The sequence below is a fragment of the Elaeis guineensis genome, chromosome 1 (assembly GCF_000442705.2).
Source record: "Elaeis guineensis isolate ETL-2024a chromosome 1, EG11, whole genome shotgun sequence".
NCBI lineage: Eukaryota > Viridiplantae > Streptophyta > Magnoliopsida > Arecales > Arecaceae > Elaeis > Elaeis guineensis.
The window spans coordinates 9,432,706-9,448,612 of NC_025993.2; the positions used below are offsets into that span (position 1 = coordinate 9,432,706).

Sequence of the window (15,907 nt, forward strand, 5' to 3'; positions counted from 1 at the left end):
TCGTTTGGGTTGGAGCGAGCATATACGGTGGCAACGGTAACACCATTCGTATAAAGGATCGTTGGGTAATGATTTTGTGACGTAGGTGATGGAAGATGTTGAGTGGTTGAGATTAAATCTTATAGGATATCCAATGAACTCGAAAATTATTGTCTATGCATTGTGGACTATGATCAGCCAGCAATAATTGTTGATTTTTATGGACCACATTCGATAAATACATATCTTAATATATTTTTATAGAATCCATGGTCGTGATTAATTATGTGTATCACTATATTGATGCATACAGTGTAGATAATAATTTTTTCAAAAGAGATTTAAAATTTGAGATTTATCTTGCGGCTCATTGATAGATGCAAATGTCTAATTGCCTACTTGTTTCTTGGCATTGGCATGCTTTTCTGGCTTATGAAATATACATTGAACCATGTTTTGTTGAGTAGCTGTCAAGGATACTTGGATCGTTATTTTTCCTTGTGTCCAAAAGAGATTAGTTTCGTCTGGAAACTGGTAAGATCTTGGGTGCCTTGTCAACTTGGAAGAGACCCGTTGGCAGCATGTGTCAAGTGATCCATCACCTGGTTGTTAGAGATACAATAGGGAGAAATTTAAGTACTCAAAATTGAGTAATTAGGATGACAAGGCTAAATGTGCAATTGCAATTTAGATATTTAGATGTGGAGCTTGCATGCATCAAACAAATCGGGATAATTTGACGAAAGGATTATTTATAATAATCATGTTTCTAATGGGATAATAGATGATATACATCAAGGGACAAGTTAAATGGGAGTATCATCTAAACCTAGAACAACCTCTCTGATTTCGAATAGCTATGTACCATACCTGCTGTGCAAGAATTAGTTTAAATTTATTTCTTTTTTTTTTCAAGTAATTGGTCCATGTCTACATCATCTATTATGTTGGTGAAGACCATTGACATCATTCATGTACAAGGTACCAAGTTAGATCAATGATTGTGTCATATTATATGGAAGGGGACAATTTTTACTTCTTATTTAATGTGAACCAACCATGATCAAATGGAAGACTACATGGTACAAACTAGTAACAAAAGAAAATTAACTAAAGGAGCTTAGGATTCCATGGCAATTGTTGGTTAAGAATATATTCCAATAATTCATGCCATTATTTTTTTTTTTTTGAAAAGATTCCATGTTCTCTCAACTAAAAGAAAATTTGTATCATAGAGAGAGGGGATGGATTAATGAAGTACTGAAACTTTGGCATGAAGTAGTGGAGCATGGGCATGAGATATCAACAATTAGATACTGACCGGTGCACTCAAAAATCCAAATATACATAAATCTTAATCCTTATCTCTTTTTTTTTTTTTTGGATAAAATCAGAATTCATTCATACCAATCTAAAAAAAATATATTATGAATTAGAAAACATAATATATGAAAAATCAAAAAGAATATCTAACATAGCAATTCATAATGTAATTTTATATGATTAACTACCTATGCAGTCGTTCAATCGACAACACTGTTAGCTTTCTAGAATTTGTTGGATTAGACAACCACATTTTTTTTCTTTGGTAAGAGATTAGATAACCATTCAATCACTCAATCCTTATCTGTACCACCTACATCAAGATTTCTTTGAGCTCCATGAGAAACTAAAGGCAAAGAACATACAATGAGCTCACATGATCAGGATTGCTATGCGCCTTTCTTGGTTCTCTCTAGATAGCTTTACCAGCCGACAGCTACATTCTTATCAGATATATGTCATTTCCCTTGATGGGAAAAAAACCTTATCCATGCTAAGAAAAAGTTCGGTGATATTACATGAATGTCCTTTGCTTTATAGGTAATTTGCCCGTCTTTATCAGCTGAGAATTATCATTGTACAAGTGGGTGGGGCCCCTTCCACTATTTTGTATTTATGAAATGAACCTGGCCAGTGGCGAAGGGCCTTTTGGCACTTTCCAGTATCATCTTTAGTCGGCACATAGAATATTAGCGGACTTAGGTGGCTGGGCATTGTGATAGGTACCTTCAACCATTAGTCCTCAAAAATATTTGAGCAAACCGGCTACTGAGTAGCAATGATGAGTGGATGACTGCAAAGTAAGGAAACTATTGAAATAGACTTGCCGAAATATTTTTTTGGTATGAGATAAATATATTTTTCAAGTTCCAAGTTGGGTGCATATCGGGGAAAATTATTACAAATCAAACAATTTCTTGGTTTTAAAAATAATTAGTATGTAAACTAATCTTAAACAGGAAGATTACACATCTATATATTGGCTTGCCAAATACCTCTTCAACCTTCAAAAAGTGGAAATAGTCTTGAGTAAGAGCCCAAATGCCATTTTGGCTGCCTAATATGCTATTCACACAAGGGCAGTCAAGATCCTTATATGTCTCTCGGGAACCATGTCCTCAAATCTCTTACTTGTTATTCCTTTTTTTTTTTTTTTTCCCGAATCCTCGGGCCTCCATTTTATCCTAGTTTGTTCATGCCCAGCGATCAAGGGCAAATCCAAGAGAGACTCTAAGAGATGGCCTTGGCACTCAACTGTGGAATCTGATCAAGTATCAAGGTTTTGATCTCCTATGAAACTACTGTCTCAAGATCAGGCAAGCCCATGATCTTTTCCCACAAATCTCTTTCTTTTGATTTATTGCATGTTTCTTGTTGTTTTAGATTAAGCAACAATTTTTTTTTTTTCCCCAATATCTTGATGGATGTGTTATGGGCTAATGTGGAAGATAATATTTGGATGGTGAATTATAAACAGGTGATTTAAGAAAAAACACATTAATAGAAGGTTTCATTTGCAAGGTAGAAAAATTTGATGTGTTTCTTATTGGGAGTTAGTCTTGATTTGGAAGGTCTTTTGCCATCTACTTATAATTTATTTTCATGATTAATTGTTTATAATCTCATGGTGGTAAATATTGAAGGCTCCAATTTGGATGACATGTAGACTGACATATTGAACAGAAAAAATGAAACAGGGCTAATAAATTGTAAAAGAGGTAAGGGTCTAAGCTTAAGGGTATAGAGGAGATGGATGCAAAGCTTACATTAAGAAAGGTTTATGACATTATGTGAGTGGAATGCACGGAGAATTCAAATTGGCCAAATGATATTGACAATTTTATTAAGAACAAAGATTTATGATTAAAAAAAAAGGTTAGAAATGATATTGGTGAAACTCATGAAACAGGCCATATAAATTTAATTTACAACTAATTAATCACTTGTTTGCTTTGCTTCCAATGCTAATGCTTTGGCGAGGGGTCATTGAGAGGAGTAATTGGCTTGCCATAGTTTTCTTGTTCAATTGGTTTAGAGAGGAGACTCTTTTGCTTCTTACTCTTGATGCAAAAAAAAAAAAAAAAGAAATGAAAGATGCTAGTGAAAAACTATGAGTAGAATCCTTGCTTTACATAAAAATTCATGGAAAATATTGCAGGAAAGGATCTTGATTTTTTTTTAGAAGACTATTTTGGATATGGATAAGATCTAAATGGATCTAGCTTTGATGTTGCATTGCTAACTCATTAATAATGTACCTCTAGCTACATTGTTTATCATTTTAATCCTCTTGTTCAAGTTGCCTCTTCTCTTACCATCACAATAATGAGATATGAGTTCCATATTTACTTTTAAACCCCTTTTTTTCTAATTAGAAGTTCATTTTTTAAGGACTAAACTATCATTTCAGGACCTAAACTTTTAGGTAACGTTCATTATAGGACATTAACTATTAGAGATCCCAAATATGGATATACTCTTTTAAAAAACTTTCAGATAACAACGAGAGCTAATACTGTTGGAGGATGTTAATAGAATAGATCACGTGACTTACATATGAGTCCCTTAAATCTAATGTGGCATGACTCCATCTGACGTAGGAAAATAAAAAAGAGAGAGAAAATAGGAAAAAGGAGAGAGAAAAGGGATTGGAGATGAAACGATAAGGAAAGAAAACATAGATGTTGTACTTGAACAGATGTTGAAGTTTCTATCTTCGTCTCTGTATAAGAACATAGACAAACTCAAACGAAATCGATCTCATTCTCGGAAGATCGATAAAAGCTTGGGAGCTATCTGATGGTTGGTGAACTTGGAGCGGCATTCTTCGACTGGTGAGAACTAAAATTAAAATTTTAGATTTTCAATTTTCGATTTTAATAAGAACAATTGATTTTTTTTTAAATTAGAAGTTTATTTTTTAAAAAATAATATTATAAAGCTAATTACAGTTTTGTACTTCATTACAATGTTTGGTTAGTTATGGGGGAGGAGTGTTGCTTGTCTATTGGACAAGGTTTTCAAATTCCTCACCTTTTATTCCATTTTCTCCTAGTTCTTGAGCTTCTATTTAACCTAGCTTGTTTGTGTCCGACGGTTAAGATAGAATTTGAGAGAGAGAGAGATTTTGAGAAACAATCATGACATTGATGGAATCCGATCAAGGTTTTGATCTCCTCTAAAGCTGCTTTCTCAAGATCAGGCAAGCCTACAATCCTTTCCCATGAATATCTTTCATCTTCTTAGATTCAGATTCAAATCAAACAGACATAAGGATTAGAAAAATGATGCTAGTGTTTGTTTAATATGCACTAGATTAATTTGATCCATCACATTTGTTTTCACTTGGAGGCTTTAGTAGTTTTGGTCTTATGATTTACTACATGTTTCTTGTTATTTTGGATTAAGCAATATTTTTTTTAATATTTTGATGGATGTGCCATGGAATGATACAGAAGGTGATATTTTTGATTGGGAACTATAAATAGATGATTTAAGGGGAAAAAAATGCACATTAATAGAAGGTTTTGGTTACCTAGTAGAAAATTTTAATGTGTTCCACATTGGGAGTTTGCTTTGTTGGAATGTTTTTTGTGATCTATTCGTAATTTATTTTCATGATTAATCATTTTTAATTTCATGGTGGCAAATATTGAAGGCCCTAGTTGTGTCGACTTTTCGGACTGTTAGCCCTGCTAATTTAGAAGGGGTCCAAGGGTCCCTGGCTGCCTTTGTTGTGTAGCACAATCAGACCTGTAGATTGATATATTGAACAGAAAAATTGGAGAGCTCATAAGTTGCAAAAGAGAGAAGGGCCCAGGCTTAAGGGTACCGAGGAGATGGATGCAAACCTTACATTGTTAATTGGGAAGTTGTACAAGCTAGGAAGTCAGGAAGAAGGTTTATGACCATGTGCGATTGGGGCTCATGACAGGAGCGGATGAGAAATTCCAATTCCCAAATCATATTGACAAGTTTATTAGGAGTGAGTGGTTTATGATAAAAATTGAATTTAAAGTTGGAAGTGACGTTGGTTAGACTCATGTAATAGGTCATATAAATTTTGCAGCTAAGTTCTTGCCTATTTTGCTTCCAATGTTAATGCACTAGCTAAGAGTTGTTAAGCAGACAAGTTGGGATTGCTCTAGGTTTTCTTCGGTTCAACAATTTTAGATAGTGTCTTTTGCTTTTTACTCTCAATAGAGAAAATGATAATGATGCTAGTTATTGCGATCAAAATCTCATGGCTCGGGCAATCGATCTCTGCTCTCGCATATGTGAGGTATTACCCGCTTTGGCCTCTGGCCACTATGATACGAGAACTCACTATTTTATCCTTCAAAAGGCGTTTCACGAAAGAGAGAATGTCTCATTTAATATAAGCCAGACTCCTCCTTAACTCACAACTAATATGGGACTAATAATGTCCTCACTCCTACACCATAATATAGCCCTGAGTCAAGGAGGACTCTATGCAAGGTTATGAGAGGTGCACCACAGTCCGTCGGAGGCATAAGCCCTTTCTCTAATGCCAATTTGTTGCTATCAGGAAGTCGAGCTGGCTCAAGCAGCTAAGTTGCTATTCTCTTACAATATTAGCCCCCCCAATCAAGGGGAAGTCTGATTTATAGAGAATGAAATATTCTCTCCTATGTGAGGCATCTTTTAAAGAGCAAAATCATAAGATTCCATGCCATGGGTCAGAGACCGAAGCGAACAATACATCACACATATGGAAGCGAAGACTGATCCATCTAAACTGCGAGCCCTTGACTGCAACACTAATGAAAATGAAAAATTATTTTCTTAGCATGCAAATTAGCAGATAATACTGAAAGAAAGGACCTAGACTTTTTAAGAAGATTATTTTGGACATGGATAAAGTTAAGGTGCATCCTACAGTTGCTTCTATCATTTTTGTTTTTGATAAATGCTCTTATCTTTCTAAGGTTTGAGTTGCTTCTGATGTTGCATGGCTAACTTATTAATATTGTGCTTCTTACAACATGTTTTATCATATTAATTTTTTTGTGTAAGTTGCCTCTTCTCTTATCATCATAATAATGGGATCAGAATTTCTCATTTACTTTTTGAACCTTTTTCTTTAATATGAATTCGTTATTTGTAAATGATATCTTATGTACTTCATTACAAAATTCAGCTAGTTGCAGAGGAGGGTATTTTTGATGTAATATAGAGGAGGTTATTGCTTGGGTAGTGATGAACTGCTGGTATTTTTTTGTTTTTTTATGTAATGCATTTTCAAATGGCAATTTGGCTTTTCTATTCCAACCCTTATTTATTTATTTATTTTTTGGGTAGGAGATTGCCCGAAGGCCTCTTACTTTATAAAGAACAGTTTACAGATCATTCTCAAAGTAATGGGACAAATATCAAAGAAGAATCCGAGGCAGTTAATTATAAACAATAGAGCACATTCTCAGAACCAAAAACATGAACACATCTTGTTGGGACGATTCAGCCGACCTCTTGATTTCGACTTACGATCGACCTAATAAGCATGACTTACCAACTATCAATAGGTTAGTCGACTGACAGTCGGCTATCCGCAAATTTGATGGGCTCCAACTATGACGACTTGACTCATTTCAGATCGATGACCGTCGGTATATCAGAGTTACCGACCGATAGTCATTTGGACTTCCATAACTACCGACATACGATCGACATATCTCGATTACTGATATATAGTTGGCTCACCTGAAACTGCCAGTGCAAAAAGTGCATAATGGTCAGAACATGATCAGTGACGGGTATAACCATCCATCTCACTATCACTTAATGTCGGAACGAGTGGGACCTACATGTCTAATCATTACAAATGGTTATCAACTACTCGTCTATAAAAAGAGGTAAATGAACAGCATTTAGTAAGATAATTCTGAGCTGATACTCTGCCATTCTAAATACTTATCTGCTATTCGTTACTCTCCACTGACTTAAGTATCGGAGGGTCTCCGTCGGATACAATTTCGATCAGTGTGGACTTTATTTTGTAGGTATTTTTCATCGATAACAAGTACAACAGGAGATTGATCGCAACAGATTGACACGTCAAGTAAAGAGAGAATACGAGCAACCATGGCTAAGATCAGAGCTCAGCATTTAACAGGATCCGTGAGGTAATCTTTCAGTCGAGAAGATATTCCTCCTTCTCCTCCATTGGCAGAGCCCAGCTTTTCACATTCTATAGTTACTACAGACGCACAAATTGTTGTCTTGATGCAGCAAATGAAGATGTTAACAGAAGCAGTTCACAACCTCCAACAGCAACAAATACAACAGTAGTAGCGACCGTCGGTGGCTCATTCAGTGCCGTCTAGGCACAGCCACCATCCTCCACGATGTTCATCCTCTTCATCTCTAGAACGATGACCATCTCGACATTCTCATCGAGTTGAGCAACTGCGTTCTCGGCATTCTCGCCACATCGCCCATCCTTCACGACAATCTCCTTCTCCTTCCCATGTACATAGTATCAAGAAGGAAAAAAGATCGCATGAACCTTCTCCTTCTCCATCTTTAAATTCTTTGGGAGACTCTACCTCCAGATTATCTCAGCAACGACGGCTCGATGACTACGAGCATAAATTCAAGAAGATTGACCGCTAACTTGTCCGACTTCAGGTGGAAGGTCGGAGGTCAATCAGCGATTACGACTTTTATATTGCCCAACTTCTCTCTCAGCGCATCCTGGACAAGCTGATTCCATCTCGATTCAAGATACCACAGATGGAGCTATATGATGGCTCCACTGATCCAATTGATCACCTGGAGAGCTATAAGGCTCTCATGATGATCCAAGGAGCAACCGACACCCTCTTATGCATCGACTTTTCGGTGATTATTCGGAAGGCTGCTCGAGCCTGGTATTTTGGACTGCAATCAAAGAGCATAAACTCCTTCGAACAGCTCGAACATTCTTTCATAGTCAATTTCAGCACTAGCCAAAAGGTGCCATAGACATCAGACAGTCTCTTCTCCATCAAGCAAGGTGAGACAGAGACATTGAGAGATTTCGTGACTCATTTCAATGCAACCACTCTTGAGGTCAGAGACTTCAATGAAGATATTGCCATATCAACCATGAAGAGAGATTTGAGGAGATCCAGATTCACTTATTCTCTGGATAAGACTTTCCTTCAGACCTATGCTGAACTCTTGGAGCCCGCATACAAGTATATTCGCGTAGATGAGAGTGCTTCTAACTGACGCCAGGCAGAAGGAAAAGGTTAGAAAAAGAAGCAAAAAAAAAGTGAAGCTCCGATCGAGTCAAGTCGATCAACCGCCAATAAACGAGCTTTACTTCGATGATGAAATTCAAGGCCGAACAACTATGGCAGGTATGACTCCTATACTCCTCTTTCTGCTCTCCGAGTGTAGATCTTGATGGAGATTGAAGGAGAAGAGTATCTATGACATCTCCTGTCGATGAAAGCACCACCGAGGAGTCATGACAGGAAGAAGTATTGTCGGTTTCATCGTGATCACGATCACAATACCGAACAGTACATTCAATTCAGGGATGAAATAGAGGCCTTGATTTGACGTGGCTACCTCAAAAAATTTCGACAAGATCGTCTGACTCAACCTCCTACCGACCAACAGCCTCAGCCACAAGCTAAGCAGATAATCAACAATCGATCAATGGTAGAAGTAATCAATATGATCTCTGGATGATCGAAGGACTGGGGGATAACTTTCGATGATGATAGCGAATTATGATGTAAAAAAAAAATTAGTTGATAATGGAAGCTCAACTGATGTTCTTTTTTACTCGACTTTCTCTCGAATGCGACTACCGACTGACCGACATAGAAGAGTCTCGATACCATTAGTCGGTTTTACTGGAGATGCAGTTACCGTGGAAAGAGAAATAACTCTTCCTTTAACCGCAGAAATAGATTCACAACAAAGTATTGTTCTTCTAACATTCACAGTCGTCCGAGTTCTGTCAGCTTACAATGCCATACTTGGATGACGTGGACTTAATGTCCTGAGAGCAGTAGCTTCAACATACCCTCACTGGTTCGATTTCCAATAAAAAATGAAGTTAGAAAAATATAAGGAGATCAACAACTTGCTCGACATTACTTTTTGATCTCTATAAAAAATAATCAAACTGAAGATTCTTTGTCCATTGATAAATTGGACTAAAGAGAAAATAAAGAAATGAGTGAACCGATCGAGCAACTGATTTCTATCCCTTTAAGAGAGAAAGATCCTGAGAAGACGGTCCAAATTGGATCACAATTATCTGATCTGGAGCGATAATAACTAGTGAATCTACTAAGAGCAAACGTTGATATTTTTGTCTGATCGATAACCAATATGTCAGAAATTTCTTCGAAAGTAATAACCCATCGATGGAATATTAATCCTAAAGTTAGATCGATGAGATAAAAGAAAAGATCTTTTGCTCCTGAAAGGTAGAAGATCATCGACGAAGAGGTCGACAAGCTCCTCGTAGCTGGCTTCATTAGAGAAGCTAATTATCTCGATTCGCTTACCAATATACTGATGGTGAGAAAAATTAATAAAAAATAAAGAATCTGCATCGATTATATAAATCTAAATGAAGCTTATCCGAAAGACAGTTTTTCTTTATCAAAGATCGACCAATTAGTTGATACGACTTCGAAATACCGACTCTTAAGCTTCATGAACATTTTTGCAGGCTATAATCAAATTCGGATGGCATCCGAAGATGAGGAGTACACTGTCTTCATAACCGACAAAGGTATCTACTATTACAAAGTAATATCATTCGATTTAAAGAATGCCAGAGCTACTTATCAATGACTGGTCAATAAACTATTCAAGATGCAAATCGGATGAAATATGAAAGTCTACATTGATAATATGCTAGTGAAAAGCCTCCAAACTTCTGATTATGTTCAAGATTTAGAAGAAGTCTTTAGCACATTTCGACGACATCAGATGAAATTGAATCCGACTAAGTGTGTATTTGGAGTAACTTTCAAATTTTTTTTTGACTTTCTTGTATTACAATGAGGAATTGAAGCCAATCTTGAAAAAATAAAGACTATCATCAACATGAAGCATCCAAGCTTCAAGAAAAAGATACAACAACTTAATGGAAAGATCGTTGCACTCAGTCGATTCATCTCAAGGTCGGTAGAAAGATACTTGTCCTTCTTCAAGACCTTGAGACAAATAAAAGACATCTTATGGTCAGACGAGTGTCGACAATCTTTCGAAGATCTACAAAGATATCTGGCATCTCCACCATTGCTTACAAAATCAAAGATTGGAAAAATTTTATATCTCTATTTGACGACTTCGACAGAAGCAATTAGTTAAGTACTCGTCCAAGAGGATGAAAATCGAATTCAACGATTAATTAACTATACTAGCAAGATACTTCATAATACTGAAATAAGATATTCAAGAGTAGAGAAGATGATTTACGCTCTAATCATATCATTACAGCAACTTCGTCCGTACTTCCAAGCACATCCTATAGTCATCTTGACAGATCAGCCGTTGAAGATAATTTTATACCGATCTGATACTTCAGATTGAATGGCGAAGTAGACAATAAAACTCAGTAAGTTTGATATTCAATATCGTCTGTGACCGTCAATGAAGGCACAAGTTTTGGCCAATTTCATCATCGAGTATACTATAACTGACAACAACTCTGAGGATGAACCTAACAATAAATTAAAGCAAGTTAAAACTCCTGAAGCCAACTTAATATCGGTGTGGGTGCTACATATCGATGGAGCATCCAATGCATGAGGTAGTGGAGCCGATCTCATCCTCATCAATTCTGAAGGGATTGTAACCGAATATGTCCTTTGATTTAATTTTAAAGCTTCAAATAATCAAGCCGAATATGAAGCTTTCCTAATCGGCTTGAAGATTGCCAAAGAACTTGACATAGATAACCTAAAGGTCTTCATCGATTCACAGTTGATTGTCGGACAAGTCAAGGATGAATTTGAAGCCCGAGATCCCATTATGATGAAGTACCTTCAGAAAGTGAAAGATCTTACATCAACTTTAAAATATTTTGAGATCTTTCATATTCCAAGAAGGAGAATGCTCGAGCTGATATATTTTTCTGACTTGTAACCACTTCATTCAACTCGCTGGATCGGACATTCATCGAATGTCTCGAATAGCTGAGCATTGACAAAGTCGAAGAAGTACTGCAAGTCAATGACAAGTCAAGCTAGATAGATCCGATTATCCAGTACCTGACTGATGGAACTCTACCTACAGATTCTTCAGAAGTCAAATGACTAAGGTGGATGGCCTCACAATATATCTTGATGAATAGACAACTTTATAAAAGGTCATTCTCTCTTCCCTTACTGAAGTGTTTGAGACTAGCGGATGCCGACTATGCACTCCGAGAAGTTTATGAAGGAATTTGTGGAAATCACTTGGGAGGCAAATCTTTGGCTTATAAAGTTTTACGACAAGAATATTATTGGTCCACCATGAAGAAAGATGCAGCTGAACTTGTCCGAAGATGTGAACCATGATGGAAATATGCTAATATACAACATCAAACGGTCAGTCAACTGACATCAATTGTTGCACCATGACCCTTCACATAATGGAGAATCGACATACTCGGTCCTTTCTCTCTGGCATCCGATCAAAGAAAGTTCATTGTAGTTGCCATCGATTACTTCACCAAATGGATAGAAGCTGAACATTTGGCATAAATCATCAAAAATAAGATGAAAGACTTCGTTTAGAAGTCAATCATATACAGATTCGATCTACCATACACCATCATCACCAACAATGGTCGATAATTCGACAATCAAAATTTTAAAGAATTTTATGAAAATTTCATATTACGCACAAACTCACATCAATCGGCTATCCACAATCCAACGATGAAGTAGAGGTAATAAACCGAATAATCCAACATGATCTCAAGACCAGACTGAACGAAGCTAAAGACCTCTAGGTGGAAGAGTTATATCCGATCCTGTGGGCATATCAGACAACTTCTCGAATATCGATGGGAGAATGGCCATTCAACCTAGTTTATGGGACAGAAGCGATGATTCTACTTAAGACCGAATTACCATCAGCAAGAGTAGAATAGCATAATAAGCCAAGCAATTCAGAATGTCGGAGAGCCGATTTAGATTTACTTTCGAAAGTCTGACAGCAAGTTTAAGTTCGGATGACAACATATCGGTAGAGAGTGATCCGATATTATAATTCAAAAGTCAAGCCAAAGGTTTTTTGTCCAGAAGATCTGATCCTAAGAAAGGCAGAAATTTTAAAGCCTCTGGATCAAAAAAAATTATCTTCAAATTAGAAAAGATCCAATAGAATAATTGAGACACTTCGATCAAGTGCATATCGGCTAGAAACTCTTGATGGAATGACTATTCTTCAGATTTGAAATATTGATAATTTAAAGATGTATTATCAATAAAATTATTCTTATGTACAATGTTCAAAATGAAACATTGGAATTCAAAATTGTGAAACCTTCGATCAACTGCATCTACAGAATGATATTAGATCGATAAACAATCTGTCAATTTTTACCGACTACATCCTAGTTTTTCACTGTAAAAAGTGACTTACAGACTATATCTCGATTTTTTACTGCAAAAACTGACTTTAGTCAAATGGCTATTCATGTCGACTTAGCTTTAGCTAAGCTAAACATTATACTGACTCGATTCTGATCGAGTAGAAAATATACCGACTTGACTGTGGTCAATCGAAGGATATTCGACTTACCATCATCTATCAAATATTTAAATATACCGACTTGACTACCGTCAGTCGAAGGATGTTCGGCTTATCACCGACTATCAAATATCTAAATACCTAAAAGCTATATAAGATATGTCAACTGACATCCGACTAATGAATAAACTCTATTACAGTAATCGCTGGACATCCAACTCACCGATAAAAATTCGATTGTCCGACTTTGATTCTATGACATTGACAGAACAAGTGCAAAGAGAAGATTCTGTACTCGAAAAGTTTTTTCATTCATTGAAGAAAGAAATTATAAAATTGGGCCCAAGATCCGATTACAAAATTGAACTTGATTATAAAAAGAAAAAGAAAAATGTTGCACTGGTCACCAGTCGGTTTCTTCATTTCCTTGCTCCGATGCAGCCTCGATGGTTGGAGAAGGTTCTAGTGCAGCCGATGCATCTTCTCCTATCGATGCAGCGGTCTCCTCAACATCCTCTTCTCCGAACAAGAAGGGACAATGCTGCTCAGGTCCAGGTTCGGATATAACTTTCCGACCGTATCTCTGCCATCCTCAAATCCGATGCAGTAGGAGGCGAATCCTCCTTAAGAATTTTATCCTTAAATTTTTTGAATCCTTGAAATTCTCGATAGTCAGACTCAGGACGTCTCTCACCAACTCAGCTTCAGCCTTCATAGAGGCTGACTCAGCATCGGCCAGTGCCAACCTCTCCATGGTGGCTCGATGCCTTCCACGCTCCGCTTCTAGTTTTTCAATCCATCCATCTCTTTCTCTCCGGAGCTGACTGATGGAATATTTCTTGCTCCTGATCCGGGACTCGAGAGATGTGATGTTTTGATGAGCCGACTCAAGTTTGGCTCTGGAGGATTGTAGGTCGGCCGTCATACGGGTGATCTTTTCTTGGAGCATCTTCTCCCGTTCAGTTACCATCTGAAGTTGTTCGACGGTAGCAGTCTTTTCGGCATTGACGGCTGTCACCTTATCCATCCATGCCTAACGAAGCTCGACGATCTTTCAATATCCGCTCTCTAGAGCATACATATTATGCGCCACTGAAAGAAAAGTTAAGTCAGATTTTTAAAAAAAAAGGAGAAAGGAATATCAAAAACTTACCCCAAGCATCGTCGGGTAAAATGAGGAAAATATTTCGGACACCATTCGATTTCTCTTGTTCTCCCTATCAGTCAGGAGAAGTGCAGCATCGATGAATCGTCTGGCCAATGATGGATTGGCCAAGACTGACTCACCAGTAGGGATTCTGATGTCGAAGAGGATGGGGAGGCCTGCAAACGACCTATCGTCGGTGGAAGTAGCTGGCGCCTTTCTCCGGTCCCCAGTCGGCGATCGTGCACTTGAGATTGCCACGAAATCAATATTTGATGGTGCTTGAGACTGCTCCACTAGAGGAACAGCTGGCGCAGCAGCAAATTGTTCGAGTTTGATCGTGACTTCTGATTCGGCCCGAACCCCTATTGATAGAGCCACTGATGGTTCTACCGTGGTATCTTCGTCTCTTACCATTCTGACTTCAGCAGATGGTACTTTAGTCTTAGGAAGCATTGTCAAAGCCGACAACGCTATAATCAGCTCAGGAACTATCACTGACGGAACATCGGGTTCCCTTGCCGGTATCGACTGGGAATCAATCCAACTTTTTTTGATGGTCAGAAGGATCCAGCATCGGTCGCTGCCCTCTTCTTGGCAGTATGCAAGCAGATGTCAGCAGTCGAAACGCATGCCCTCATCCATATAGCTGCAATAAAAAATAAAGATCAATACAAAATTCAGAAACAAACAAAGAAAAAAGTGAAGAGACCGACTATGCTATACTTAAAGAAGTTATCAAGCTAAGTCAGGCATCATAGAGAGCCTGCTCGATCATCAGCTCTCGTTGAGGTGGAACTTTCATATCTTTTAGTCGGAGAAAGTCTTTTCGATCGACAATATCTACCTGATCATTCTCATTAGGGCGGTTCTCAAATTGCCCCAACACGAACGAAAGCCCCAAGGAGATGAAGAAGAGGTAAAAAAAAATTGATTCTTCCATCTATGAATGGACGATTGAAGATCGGAGATAAAAGAAAGATCCTTCCTCGAGTTGAAAAATCACCAACCTTTGGCCTTGGGGTGAGGACGAAGAACAAAGAAAGCTCAAAAAAGAGAAAGACGATGATCGGTCGGGATAAGATGACATAACAAGATAAAACTAATAATCAGTCGGATGGAGTTTGGAGCTAGCTGAGTAGGACAAAGATTGTAATAATCAAGAAGATTTCAGACGAACTTCGAAATAAAAAGTCGAAGACCAGTCCGAAGGTCCTCGACATAGAACGCAATTTGGTCCGGAGGAGGGGAGTTCACCCGATCGGTCGGACTAGGAGCGAAAAGCTGATATTGCTCCAGAATATAGTACTATTCTCAGAGCCGTTCGATATTGGGTCCAGATAAGGAAGAGATTTTCATCTTTGGACCCAAAGGAGAATCGTCGATCGGATTCTCCGACTGACTATCTTGAGAGGATGAAGCTTTCTTACTTTTACTTGCCATTGAAAATGAGAACTTAAAAGAAAAAAAAAATCCTAAGAGAAAGGAATGAGAACTCGATCTGGAGCTAAAGATGATGCAAGGAATAAAAAAACTTAGAAAGCTCCTAACACTGGGGCAGAACCTTCTACTGCAGAAAAGAATGACGAATGCAAAAGCAAAAAATCCAAATGAAAGTGACTTCATATATAGGACCCCATAACGATCCAGATGAAATCATTTAAATCAAGATTTTTTTAAATGTTGACACGTGGCTACATCAGAACCGACTATTGATCAGACGGTTCGACGCACCTACTCCTA

General features: G+C 37.6%; 1 long non-coding RNA gene across 1 annotated transcript in view; it reads left to right on the top strand.

Moving 5' to 3' along the window:
* The first annotated feature begins 2,168 nt into the window (after positions 1 to 2,168).
* LOC140854049 (uncharacterized) overlaps positions 2,169 to 15,907 on the top strand; it is a 38,006-nt gene continuing 24,267 nt past the window's right edge. Inside the window, exon 1 of the long non-coding RNA XR_012137184.1 lies at positions 2,169 to 2,618. This is a non-coding gene — a long non-coding RNA (uncharacterized lncRNA). The remainder of the gene's footprint in view (positions 2,619 to 15,907) is intronic.